The sequence below is a fragment of the Daphnia magna genome, linkage group LG5, assembly GCF_020631705.1.
Source record: "Daphnia magna isolate NIES linkage group LG5, ASM2063170v1.1, whole genome shotgun sequence".
Lineage (NCBI taxonomy): Eukaryota > Metazoa > Arthropoda > Branchiopoda > Diplostraca > Daphniidae > Daphnia > Daphnia magna.
This window is the reverse complement of record NC_059186.1, coordinates 2959864-2972265: the sequence shown is the minus strand read 5'-3', so window position 1 is coordinate 2972265 and position 12402 is coordinate 2959864. Positions and strand designations below refer to the sequence as shown.

General features: G+C 33.4%; 1 long non-coding RNA gene and 1 pseudogene across 1 annotated transcript; both read right to left on the bottom strand.

The window, feature by feature from the left end:
• Positions 1-808: 808 nt before the first annotated feature.
• Positions 809-3455, bottom strand: LOC123472279 (annotated as a pseudogene).
• A 4187-nt stretch (positions 3456-7642) lies between these two features.
• Positions 7643-10054, bottom strand: LOC123472226. The gene is made up of 4 exons (XR_006646569.1): positions 9757-10054; positions 9435-9688; positions 9325-9372; positions 7643-8281 (listed from the first exon to the last, which is right to left on the bottom strand). It is a non-coding gene; the product is annotated as an uncharacterized LOC123472226 (long non-coding RNA).
• Between the last annotated feature and the right edge of the window lie 2348 nt (positions 10055-12402).

Below are 12402 nucleotides of genomic sequence, written 5' to 3'. Positions count from 1 at the left end.
AGCTATCAAAAGATAGAAGTCGGAAGCTGTTTAAACCGTTTAATAGATGATTGGGGTCCGCGGACGGTAGGATGATGAGAGAACGATACCTGGTCTCGGTCAAGAAGCGTTCGGCAGCGTTTAAGTGCCCGTCGTTGGACGATGCCCTCTATCAACGCCTCAGACAGGTGAAGGGATCGTCGGCGTCCAAGAACACGATCAACCAGAACGAGAGGTCATTGTACGGCGTGCAGCAAAAGATTCTGGACGCAGCCAACCCGTTGTTTTTCCTGTCGAGCGACAAAAAACATTTTATTATTACGTTTGGTTTATTGAGCTATATACGGATATGGTTTGCACATATCAATCAGAATTTTTTTCATCGAAAATAATATTTTAAAGAACAATTAAGAGACTTTTAAAAAGTTAGTCCCATAAGAGCCCATATAAAAGTAGCAACTCCATCTCGTTCAGGGGCCTGAACGCTGTCAGGCAAAACATGACGACAACTCCTGTTAGGGTTCAGGTCCCTGGCCTCAATTTGCAGCAAGAGACAGGCAGCTCAATTCGCTATACTAGCGCAACTTGCCTTACGCATTCAGTTGCAACTCCATCTCGTTCAGGGACCTGAACCCTGTCAGGCAAAAACACAAAACCCCCGAGCCGTTATTTTTTTGTTTTGTGTTTGTTATTATTTATGTTTATTGTTTATTTTTCTTTCTGTTTCCTTTCCGTAATACAATGCCTTTTAACTTTATAATTTTGTGCTTGTTTAAAATTTATATTCATTTATTAGAATATTACTTAATTAAGCAACGATATAATTTCATTAAAATTTGTACAGCAGTTTAAAAGCTCCTGTCCCTATGGACATTGGAATCCCCATGATGATACACTCGCTAACACCAGTGATTTCATCTTCTTTGCCGTAGTAAGACGCGTCAAATAAATGATCGGATGTTCTCTCGAACTAGCGTGGAGTAAAAAAAATAGAACCTTTATAGTTCAAATCACATAAGAATTATTAGGCAAACTTACTGATGCTAACATTAAAACGGACTCTTTCATCTTAGCCAGCCCGTGTCTTGTTATTCCCAATATCTCGCCTCTGCAACTCATTAGATCGGACAATAAAGCGACATGACGACGATCTACACTCATGCCATGAATTTCCATGGTATACTGAATTTCCTTAGCAATTGTGGCCCTAGATTATTGAAAAGGAAAATTTAATTAACTTAAACTAATCTCATTTTAGGGCATTTCAAATTACTTGGCAGCTTCGATTCCCAAAGTGCTAAAAACTTCTAGGATATTATTGGATGTAGTCGAAGTTCCTTTTACACCGTAAGTCGCCATGACTTCGCGCATGTTGTCACCCTCAACTAAAAGATAATATCTCGGTGGCTTTTTGCTATCATCGACATTAATAACTGCTCGGCTGACGGTTGGTAAGCCCTGTATCCAGAAATGAAAATAAATTAAAACGACATAACGTTGTATATAGAATTGTGGTAACAACCTTAATGACGATCTTGGGCAGTTGTTCTTTAAGGTTCTGCATCACGTGATACATTGATGACTTCGCAGTTGGAGCAGGTTTGACAATAACTATCGTTTCACTAACCACTTTAATGTACGACGGTTTAATTTTAAGCTTACACATGCAGAGACTGAAATCGGGAAAAATCGTAATAATAATTCAAATTATTAATAGTAATGACTAAAGTATTGTTTTTTAATGCTTGTTTTTTTTTTCCAGACCTCTACTGGATGGAATTTGCATCCACCTCAAGTTTCAATAAACGGATTCTATTCATGTCCAGTCTAGTAAGCATGAAACAGTCATCGGGGAGATAAACTTCTTCGAAATATTCCGTCACCTTTTAAAGGTAATGATCAGATATCAAGTTATAAAGCGCAAAACTATTTGTTTTTACCTCTCCGAGTAACGTCTTTTCTATTCTTCCTTTTACGCGGCATGCGTATTCAGGGTCGTTATCTACTAAGAGACTGGTGAAAATAACGGGCGTACTGATGGCTTTTGAAGCATTTATGATTTCCTTAATTCTAAAAGATTGAAGAAACTTAAATTTTGAGCTGCAATTCTTAAACGAAAGAGAGGGGGGGTGGGTGTACCTTGGAACTCCCTGAGTGATGTTCATCGATGCTACACCAGCAAAGTGAAAAGTTTTCAGCGTCATCTGAGTGCCCGGTTCTCCAATACTTTGCGCGCAGAGGGCTCCAACTGCGGTACCTTTGACAATAAACGAAGGTTCGAGTTATCTAGCGTGACAATAGTCAACAATTTGATACCTGGTTCAATCTTAGCCCGTTGATACTTCTCTTTCGAAAACTCACAGAACTCTACAAGTTGACCTACGGTAATACGCTCAAGATGTTTTTCAACTGTAAGGAGCGACCGACCTTCCATGTTTTAACGCTCTCGCACCTTTTTGATTCGTTTAACTTGGCTTTCAACGAAAATTCTGCAAAGCGCATACAACATTAAAGAAATTGAAAACGTCAGGGAAAACAGATAACTAACCGCAGTTCGTGTTGGAAGTCGACTCCAAGTGATTTGAATGGATCCGTCTCCATAATTGTGTTAAAAGCTTGCTGCAATTCCACATGATCCAAGGGTTCTTCATCGGCATACGGAGACGCGGCTTTGATGTGGTCAAGAGATCGTTGAAAATCGACAGGGCGATCTTTCGCTTCCATGTAAGTTGGATCAAGTCCATCACCTCCGTAAACAAACTGAATGATCTCCCCAGTGGAGTTCCTTTCGGTAGAATCATATTGGCAGCAAAGATCTTCCAATGATTTTACAAGTCGCCGTTGCATGTACCTTAAGGGCAATTTTTTAATTTATAAGGACCGTTGTAAGCACCGTCGCAACTAAAATTTTAAGCTACGAGTATACCCAGTTTCGGCAGTCTTCACGGCAGCATCTACCAATCCTTCACGTCCACCCATGGTGTGGAAAAAAAATTCCGTGGGCGTCAGTCCCGAATAGAAACTGTTTGAGACAAAACCTTTTGCAGCCGGGATTTTCGAATGCCGTTTGAAGTGAGGCAAACTGCGATCCTCAAAACCATTCGGAACTCTTTTGCCATTTAAGGCCTGCTGGCCGACGCAGGCAATCATTTGAGAAATATTAATGTAAGATCCTTTTGATCCACTTTTAGACATAACTAAAGGACTGTTGCTAGGATGCAGCTCTTTCTTGCAAACTTCTCCGGCCTGGTCACGGATTCCAGAAAGCTCTGCATACAAAAAGTAATGAAAATTGATTGACTTAAAACATCTACCAAGAAATGAAGAAAAAAAAAACCTTTCAAGATTTTCGACTCCAATTATTCTTCTTCGTTACAACCGGGTAGACATGGAAGTTGACCTAAGGTAAGTTGACGAATGTATTCGTCGCACTTGGCGTAACCACTGTCCAAAAGTATTTGTTTTTCTTGCGGAATTTTTTGCGGAAAAACTATAAGTCCAAATTAAATAATATTTACAGATATCAATAGCCCTCATCAAGATCTATCTATTTCTATTACAAATTTTGAACAAATATTCATAGAAAAAAAAATTGAAAAAGGATTATATTTTTTACTTTTGTCAATAGAGCAGTAAAACATGCTGCGTTGCGCATTCTCCACAAATGTTAAAATCTCATTTGTGTCCAAATTGTCTGCAGCCGCTGCAACCTCTTATGGAGAAAATACCTTTTTCGCTTTTAAAATTGAGTTTTGTAAAAAAAAATTGTGATTTCTTCCCTTCTCTTAGTGAAATTGTAATCGCAACTCATTTCTTTATAATCTGTAAATTTTTTTTAGACCCAAGTCATTGAATTGGTTTTAAATTTAATTATTTATTATTAGGGGTTTATTTTTGTTCTTGTCTTCTAGCAGAAGAATTTCATTGTCATTGTGCGTTTGTTCTCGTTAGAAACGTAAAACTTGACAGGTGTCATGAAGTATTGCGTCTTAAACTGTGTAATGCAACACACGAACGGAGTAAAGTTTTCTCTTACTAACTGCGGATACACTATTATTCTGGTGATAATTTAATTTTTATTACAATTTGAAATTCTAAATAGTTTATTTTATATTTACATTTTTGTAAAGTTGTTTTTTTTTTTTTTGACCAGACGACATGGCTGATGGTGACAATCATGTTGTCATCAGTGAACCTGTTATTACAATTTTTCAACTTAGTGATTTTGCAAAAGGGTTGGTTGGGGTTGAAAAGGAGTTTTATCTTGAAAAATTAACAAAGTGTAATATAGACTGCCCGTATTACATTCCAAAGGAACATTGGGTTTGTGATCCATCCATCATTGAAAAAATATCCCCACGCCAGCTGTCAGAACATGACGTCTATATGTATTTAATTGCTAGAAGTCAGGACACAGGACTTCAATTAAAAGCCATGAAAACTATACAAACAGCCAATTTGGTAAAAGTCTATTTTACCCGACCAAAGTATACTTAATATTTTTACTTAACTAACTTAACTTAACTTAATCTTAATTAACTTAACTTATAATTATACTACTGAAGAAACTAAACGGGACGGAGCCCGAGCAAAGCGAGGAAAATAGGGGATTTGGGTGGGTAAAGTAAAGTATAGTATAATAAAGTAATAATTTAGTAAAGTAAAGTGAATGAAAATATATAAATTGTACATAATAACTTTATTTAACTAAACTATGTTAACTTAAACTTAATAAACTTAACTTTTAATTTTACTAGAAGAGATACTAAAAGGGGACGAAGCCCGAATAAATCGAGAAAAATAAGGGATTTCGATTGGTAAAGTAAGGTATATCATAGTATAGTAATATACTATATTAGTAAAGTACAGTGAATGAAAGTATATATAGTTTACTTTATAATTTTAATTTACTAACTTAACTAAACTAAAACTAAAAATACTAAATTTAAAATTAAACTACTAAAGAAACTAAGCGAACGAAGAAGACAGGAAATTTGTTTAGGTATATTAAGTACCGTTAAAATAAAATATTTACCAATATTAGTTATCCGTATTAAAAAAAGAAAACTACACACCATAAAGTCTAACAACCAAATGACAGGGCATTATATTAATTTTGTTTTTTCCCACCCGATAGGAGAGCCTCTTGCGGGTGTGTAGTTCTCCTCCATACCTGTAAATCGCTAGATGGCAGTCCCACGGAGTAGAAAATCCTTCTTATATATATTTCTATTTTTTTTTATTATTTACAAAAATGACAATGCCGATTTCAATTACTTCTGCTAATTATGTTTCAGTCATATAAGAAAAGTAAAGTAATAATACATTTTAAAATTCAGAATGACATCGGTCCAAAAAAAACAATTAATTACTGAATTAAAAACTACACTTGTAGATAAAATAATTAAGTTAGAAAATGAATTAAATGAATCTAATGAATGCAAGGAAGAATATAAGGTAATTTATTACTATAGTTGCATAACAATATATTTATATATAATAATCTGATTACAGAAGGAGAGTGAACGTTATAAAACTCTATATGAGGAAAGTGAAAATAATTTGGCAAGTCTTATTATTTTATTTCATATACAATATTACAATTATTTATTTAGTTAATAATATTTAATATAGATAGAACAAGTAACAATGTTACAAAATGAAAAAAATGTTCTCCTCGAGAAATAAGAAGAAAAGGAAAAAGGTTAAAAAAAATTTGTACGACAAAAATTTCTAAAGTTTTTGCAATTTTTTTGTGACTTTATAGAAATAAAAGAATTAAAGGAAAAACAACTGCAAATAGATAACATAATAATTCCTGATATAGAGATGAACAACAATGTGATAATTAAAACAGTAGAAGAACACAATGAGGATTCAGAGGACGAACAAGACCTGAATATGGTTAACAATGACTTAAAGGTATATCTATATAAAAAACAAAAACTCCAAGGGTTAAATACTATATACAAATTCATTTTAAGTTCTAAGAAGTAGATAACATGTAAATATTTCTTTATAACAACTATCTATAACCCTAGTGGAGTTTTTTGGTGTGGATCTGGTGTGGTGTAAAACACTTATTTCAAACCCTTCATTTATGGTTCAAATTGGGTGTGCTTCACGCAACCGAGGAATTTCAAATGAAAAGCCTCGTTTAACGTATTTCTGGATTTGCGATGTGAAAGCTGCATTTGATACTCTTCGGATCCTCGTGTTACGAAACTATTTTGCCTCATTTTTACTTAGAGTAAAGGTAATTTTTGTAAACCAGATTCAAGAGCATTCCTAACGGGTGCAGGACACTCCTTAATGATATTTTCCCCTCTAGTTGATGGCATTTTTCGGAGGGTGTCTGACACCAATATGAACTTTAGGTAGAACTAGATTTAAGCACCATAAAAATTAATCTAGTTGGTGTTGGGGATTTATTCGGGGAATATTGGTTTCATAATAGTGTCACACACTTACATTATTTTGTGGTTTCTGCGCCTTTTTAAGTGTGTGTGACACCAGTTTGAAACCGTGGGTAGGCTAGATAACGAAACAGCATATTGGTTTACTTTTTCTGTGATAAGGACTTAGAAATATTCATCAAAGTGGTTGACATATAGCTTTTAAAATTACATCTATATGCATTTCATATTGGTTTGCCACACCCATATTTTTTATTTCAATTTGTTACCACAGTTTGTAAGGAACATATTGGTTTGACACTGCAATGAAACGCGTCTACATCTTGTTTCATAAATATAGTTTTCCATCCAATGTTTACTGCGTTTCAAACGCTCCCTTTACAATATTGTAAAACACAAGTGGGAATGCAGACGACGACATATTGTGGTAGCCATGGATACCAGCAGTAAGAATGCTTTTGCTGTCGCTTATCAATCGTCTTTTGTTATTTGACTTTCCATACCTTTAGAATTCTCCAAGCTGCAAAAGAGCAGACGAACTTGGAAAAAAGATATATCGCGTGGTGATCGCATTTAGTGGTGAATAACGCCGATGGTAAAACTAAGCTTATTAATTTAATATTTCCCGACTAATGTTTAATTATTCCTCGTGCATGTCAGTTGGGAATTCCTGTTGACGAGTTTGTGTGAATTTGTTAATTCAAGCATTAGTTAACTGTTTTAGTCTTTAATTTGTTTTGTTGTTGGTATAGTAAGAAGATTCCAATGTTAGGTTTTTACATTGTGATAATTTTTATTTAACATTTCATGGTTATTAGACCTTCTGGACTGCATCAGTCAATCAATTACTTGTTATGTGCCCTAATGTCATGCTTTTTCATTCAGCAGTACAATAGAAATAAAATACGTGGCAGTAAAAAGCACTTGTCTGTTTACTGAAAATGTCTAGCTTGTTTGCACTCGTGAAAGAGACGGACTAAGATTGTAACTGTGAAAACTGGTATGTTTGAAGGGTTCAAAACCAGTGCGATGCACCAAAAAAATGCAATAGGGTAACACTAGTGTGATCTACCAACAAATTGCATGAGATTAAAACTGAAGAAAATCACCAGTACATGTAAAGGGTTTGATACGGGTTTATGCACCCATTATACAAAAATTTCAGCTGGAGAAGTTCACCAGTTACATATTAGTGTATTACACCGGTTAATATAGTAGGGATAATCAGAGAAGTACACTGGGACAAATTTGAGCTTTATACGGGTATATTTAACTAGAACAATACCGGTGCAAAATAACTATAAAATTTTCGGGTAAAGCTTTATAACTTACACCGGTGTTAAACCCGCCCTATCAGGCGAACAAGAGGTGTAACACCAGTGTGTTTCACCAGTGTCACACTTCACACGGGTGAAGCACACTGGTTCAACACGGGATCCGACCCGACAAAACTCCGCTAGGGAGACTATATACATTAAGTTAAAACTATACACTGCACGATTAAAATATATATTAACTTATTACACAACTTTAAAACAATTCACATTTCATAAAATACTTATAATAATTTTGTTTGTTTAGAAGTTTCAAGACGTAGCAACATTTACAATACCAGCTAAAATAAAAGCTCTTCTGGAAACAAAAGTGCAAAACATTAAACCAGAAGATTGGACGTTAGATACACTGAAAAGTTCTGGATATACATTGTATAGATTCCTCAGTGAATTGATGACATCATCATTTACTGAGGAATACCTAAAAAGTAATATATATATATGTATAAAATTATCAACTAATAACAATATAATCTGAAAATCACAATTTAGCACACAAGAAATCTGGTAAAGGTGGAAAAACTGGTACTGTAAAGCGGGAACCCATGGATCCTAAAATAATAGAAGAAATAGTCGGTAGTAACAAAAAAAATATGATTTTGATCAATATCATTAATTAACATATTTTAATTTTGATTAGATTACACTACACAAACATGGAAGGACCTCAAAGGTACAACACCGCAACTAATGCGCCAGGCCATCTCAAAGTACTCAGGCCAATTCTTAAATAACATGGGAAAAAAGTTAAAGAAATAAATATTTAACTATTTCTTATATGACAAACATGAATGACTACAAATTTATTACAATAAAATAGCCATAATTATGAACCAGGGGTCTATGACTATTTGGGATCTGCCCCGCGCCCCACGGAACCGTTCCCAACCGATTGAAAAGTAGCTACCCGAGTTGCAACCAAACGGCAATTTTTCGGGTAATTCGGTGTGTAATCGGGGCCAATCCCTAATGACCATGCCAACATGTAGATAATAAAATAAACCAATTTCGCAACATTGATAGTTTTCATTTATTAATCATTTTTAAAAATGTCTAAAAAAAATTCACTGGTCCAAAATATTGAAAAATCATGTAGGCAAATTACAAAATGAAAATGAAAACTTCTAGCGCTGCAAACACAAATGTTTTCTGAGATTGTTTATAATTTGTCCCAAACAAGAAATGTAACAAATAACAAATAATTCATTAGTTTAAATTGTATAAGTAATAAATACAAAATCAATTACGTATAATTGAGAACTATTTCATTAATAGATACAATCATCAACAGAATATCCACCATATAGATAGTTAAATTGTAACCCATAGCCAAAAACTAAAAATTTAGTAGTGAAATCTAGATTCATATTTGATTGTACATTCCACAATTTTAACTTCATCAGTTAGCCTGTAATCTTTATCGGTTACAACTAACCCAAGCACAACAGACATGCCATAGTAGATCTTTCTAAATATGGAGTGCATGCCACGAAGCTATTGTGTTGGGGCTATAATAAATTTGTAAATATACACTAATTACTATATCTTACAATCACACACAAGTTCTCAATAACAAAGTGTTATAAAAAACTTACCTCGATTAGTGTTTAGCCCTGAGTTTGCCATGGATAGCATGCCAGCACCTACACATAATGAAACAATATAAATGAAGAAGCCGTGGTTCTATATTTATTCAGGAAATAACCTGTATTGTATCATTCATCATGTAGTTCATCAGAGTAGTTCACTAATATATATAGTGAGCTCACCACCTATTTCTTTTATAATCAACATAATAAAACAATTATTCTGTCACCTTGAATCGTAACTCTCAGATGATGCGATGAAATTTTATGCCAGAATAACAATTCCAAAAAGCTGTGCACAGTTTCTGCAGGTATTAGTGTCACGGTTCCAAAACAACTATATAAAAAGTTCTCCCATACTGCAAGAAAACATCTGAATACCAAAACATGCATTATAAGATGATCATGTGAAATCTTAATCAGAGTATAACAAAAGTTTACCAACGTAGTTTGAAGTACTGAAAACGGTGTTCCCCAGAATCAACAGGAATCGATACCAACCTACAGCAAAACACTATATTTAAGTTAGCAACATTGACAGGTAATTGAACATGGAAAAAAATACAACTGTTAGTATTTTAATAAATTAAATCAAAGCATCCTTTGTGCACAGTAGTATGCATAGTATATTATGGAAAACACCCTGCGACGAGCATAAAATGCGGAACGAGGACTGCAGAATACATTTGCATAGTCGGAACAACTAATATCATCAACAATTATAGATCAATTAATAAATTTGTCAACATATTAATATTTTTACAGTAATACAACAGTAATACAAACAACAGTAATACCTTAAAGATGTCAAAAATACCTTAAGAATGTCAACCAATCCACTGGTCCAAAAAATTAAAACTTACTATAGCCAATTTAGAAACAGAAAACGAAACATTAAAATTAGCACTAGCAGAATCAAATGGAACCATAAAATATGTTGAAGAAGAAACTAAAAAATTAGAAACGGTAATAATTATTAATAACATCACATATATTTAACTTCATACTATTTTTCCATTTCTGGTTTAGAAAATAACAATAGCATTAGGACAAGAAGAAACAAAATCAACTAAACCGGATCTCAAATCAACTTTCCAAAACCTATCAATATTAACCGATGTAAATATAACTATTACTATAATAAAACTTTCTATTACTAGTTACAAGGAAAACAACAAACTTTAGGAACTAATATCAAAAACAATAATCGACGCATCTGAAAACTCAATTAAAACAGAAGAAAACACCACACATCACCAAATTTGCACCACCCCATTAAACAATACGGCAATAAATTTTACTTTTCAATCGACTCTCTAACACACTTAAAAAACTATTTCATAGGCATCCAACTTTACATTCAGTGTAGACTCCCCAAACTTAAACTTCTCCACTGACATAGCTGACGAGACACCTATTCCTAATCAATTTTGTTTTTCCGAATAATAAATATTAATATAAATTTTTTGTAAAATAAGTTAAATAAAGTAAAGTATGTTTTCCTTACAAGCACTCTTTAAACGTTTTGTTTCAGTTACATCTGTAGTAGAATCATCAGAATACAATTTAGCTGCATATTGCATAAATAACTTAAAGCCATCTTTTCCTTTCCATTTGGTACGCAGCATAAAGGTTGCTAAATAACCAGCAAACATTTTTTTGCTTCTGTTTGTATTTGGAAGACTTTTTTTAGCTTAATTCCACAATCCTGAAAAAAACAATAACTTATTACTAATCAGACTAAATATAAATTGATTTACCCTCTATTTGGTTGGTATGTGCTCCATTTTCTAAATCTTTAAAATGCAAGCTATGATTAACTTTCAGATGAATGTAGTTATTGTGGTCCCTAATTTAACAACAAAAATTATTAACAATAAAACATACATCAAATAAATATAAGTAAAAACTAACTCTATTTTGTCATATGCTTTCCAGCAATCAGATATAATGATAGAACCAGGTAGAATCCATTCTTTGATTACATCCAATAATGTATTTGCCGATCTATCACTCACTGCTACAAGAAAACATTTTCCAGATATTCTTTCAACTCCACCAAAAACCCATACTCCCTCTACCCTTTTGCCTCGATTATATTTTCCTATAAAAACGTTAAATTACCATAACTAAAATCACTACAGCATCTAACAGATTACTTTTGCCAAATTTCAATTCGTCTATTTCTACCGTAATACCAAAGCCACCAATCTTTTCAGAATTGTTAATTACTACATCTTCCGAAACTTCACGGCAAAAATTGTACCAATCAATGGGAGTTCCATGAGCTAAGAAAAAAAAATTAACAAATAGTATAGTATAGTATCGTATCATATCGTATAGTATAATATAGTACAGTATAGTATAGTATAGTATAGTATAGTGTAGTATAATATAGTATAGTATGTTACAGTACAGTACAGTACAGTATAGTATAGTATAGTACAGTACAGTACAGTACAGTACAGTATAGTATAGTACAGTACAGTATATTATAGTATAGTACAGTAAAAAATAACAGTACAGTAAAATCATATTAAGTAAAACATAGTTAACACACTAAATTAACAAATAGTTACCTACATAAAACAACAATAACATACCTAAATCCAAAACATTTTCCACATACTTCTGAGAAATTTCACTCCACCAATAATACGTTAGTGTTAAGATCTCATGAATCGTTAGATGAGATTTGTGAAACCAAGAATATCTTCTAATAGTAAATTTTTTAGAACACAACTTTGTTTTGTTAGTACTACCATTAACTCCAATTCTATTATTACATTTCAGTTGGCAACCATCAATGACAGTAGTAGAAGGAATCTATTAATAAATGTAAATAATACAACTATTATCTTAGTACATAGCTTATTGTAAATAATTACCAATGTTAGTTGCCCAGAACACTGAAGACAATAGGAAGACACACTGGTATCAATAAATCCAATTTCCACTAAGTATTTGTACAAATCCATTGGAGTAAGCACAGAACAAATCATCCCATATAGCACATTTCAGCCGTCGGATGTCCGAATCATGGCCGAACATCCGTTAGATATCTATGTACTCAATGGGTAGTTCCAG